Raw genomic sequence first — 2007 nt, 5'->3', positions numbered from 1 at the left:
TTAAAAAAGGAAACATGTTATCATTCAGATTTGTAGTGACTTTACATGTGTGCTAAAGACTGAAATTGTTTTCAAAGATTATGTGTGATTTCCTATCTGTCTACAGATGATTACTCAACCTAAGTATTTTCTAAAGTAACTCTCTTGCTGTAATCTTCAGTTTATACCCAGTGCTTTATGTGACTTGTTTAACACAAATAGTTTTCATAGCCTATTGCTGCTGTCATATGAGTCTCAACTCATTGGAGTTTTGTGTGGTTTGTTGTTTTTTTCTTTCTTTCTTTTGCAAACCTCTTTTTGTCTTCTTTAGTTTTGGCAAGCAAGGCTGTGTCATCTGCATATTGTAGATTGTTAATGAGTTGTCCTCCAATCTTTTTTTTTTTTTTTTTAGAGTTACAACTCCATCTTTATTTAAGCCTTATGAGCCTCCTTAGCGTTTTCCACCAACTCGGGGAGCAGAAACTTTCACAGGCTTCGCAATTTTTTGTTTAGGCGCTGCTTTTGTGGGAGCCTTAGTAGTAGCCATTGCAGTCTTTTTAGATGCTTGTTTAGCCTTTTTTACTTCCTTGGCAGCCCTGATAGCCTGTTCTCGTTGAGCCTTTCTAACTTCAGGTTTTTTATTCCTCTTGGCCATTACATCAGCAAGAGATGCACCAGTGATGGCCCTTTGGAATTTGACTGCTCTGGCGGGTTCTTTTCTTTTGAATTTCTTCCGACTGGCCCTTTTTGTGCATCCTTCTGTAAAGGACAGTCCAATTGATCTGCCGTGGATTCCTTTTGGAAAGGAAAGCCGACTCGCATTTTGCATTAAGAAACTGGAACACCTTTCCGTCGATCCTGGCGTAGCGCCTCCCGTGCCCGGGGTAGATCTTGTACCCGCTGAAACTGCACAGCTCGACCTTCATGGCTGCAGCTTCAGCGACACTGGGAAAATGGCGAAAAGTGTCCTCCAATCTTGATGCCACACTCCTCCTCATAAAGCCCTACCTCCCAAACAATCTGTTCTGAATACAGATTGAAAAGGTATGGGGACAGGATGCATCCCTGAAGCACTTCTTTCCTGATTTTGAACCATGCAGTGTTTCCTTGCTCTATTCTGAGGACTGCTTCTTGGTCCAAGCATAGTTTTCATTATAAGCACGATCAAGTGTTCTGAGATTCCCATTTTCTTAAAGGTTAGTCACAATTTATTGTGATCCACACAGTCATATGCCTTTGCATAGTCAACGAAACACAGATAGACATTCTTCTGGTACTCTCTACTCTCTGTGAAGATCCATCTGACATTGGCAATAATATCCCTAGTGCCATGTCCACAACTTGTCCATGCTTGCTGAAACTAAGAAGACCTGAAGCACTTGTTGCAAAAGGTGAAGGGCTGTAGTCTTCAATATGGGTTGAAGCTTAACATCAAGAAGACAAAGATTTTCACCATTTGGCAGCACCACACTAGATGGAGAAGAGATTGAAGTTGTTAGCAATTACAGCTTGCTCAGATCCACAATTAGCACTCTTAACTCCAGCAGTCAGGAAATCAAAAGATGACTTGCATTGGAATAATCTGCTGTCAGGGACCTCTCTAGAGTGCTGAGGAGCAACAATAGCAGTTTAGATACAAAGATGCACCTAATCCAGACCATTGTCTTCTCAATTAGTTGTTATGCTTCAGAGAGTTGGACAATGACTGAGGATGACAGAAGAAGAATAGATGCCTTCAAATTGTGGTGCTGGAGAAGAGTCTTGAACATACCATGGACTGCCAATAAAATAAATAGGTCTGTCTTGGAGTGGGTATAACCAAGTCTCTCCTTGGAAGCTAGGATTTTTTTTTTTAATTTAGGTTGTTTATTTTTCATTTCAATGAACATCTACAGAGATTTTGGAATTCCATTCATTCATTGTTGCACCCTTCTCCCCTCACAAACCCCTCCCCCCTACCCCCCATTTGCTCCTCTCCTTGAAAAGCAAAAGAAAAACTCCCTCATTGGTACACAATCCCCCCCGCAC

The 2007-nt window shown here is 41.3% G+C and overlaps 1 pseudogene; it reads right to left on the bottom strand.

Moving 5' to 3' along the window:
* Window positions 1–430: 430 nt before the first annotated feature.
* Window positions 431–905, bottom strand: LOC102866321 (annotated as a pseudogene).
* Window positions 906–2007: the final 1102 nt, after the last annotated feature.

The sequence above is a fragment of the Elephantulus edwardii genome, unplaced genomic scaffold (assembly GCF_000299155.1).
Source record: "Elephantulus edwardii isolate Elephantulus edwardi_28Jun2011 unplaced genomic scaffold, EleEdw1.0 scaffold00060, whole genome shotgun sequence".
Taxonomy (NCBI): Eukaryota; Metazoa; Chordata; class Mammalia; order Macroscelidea; family Macroscelididae; genus Elephantulus; species Elephantulus edwardii.
Note: the sequence above shows the minus strand (reverse complement) of the source record. Positions and strands in the feature narration are given on the sequence as shown.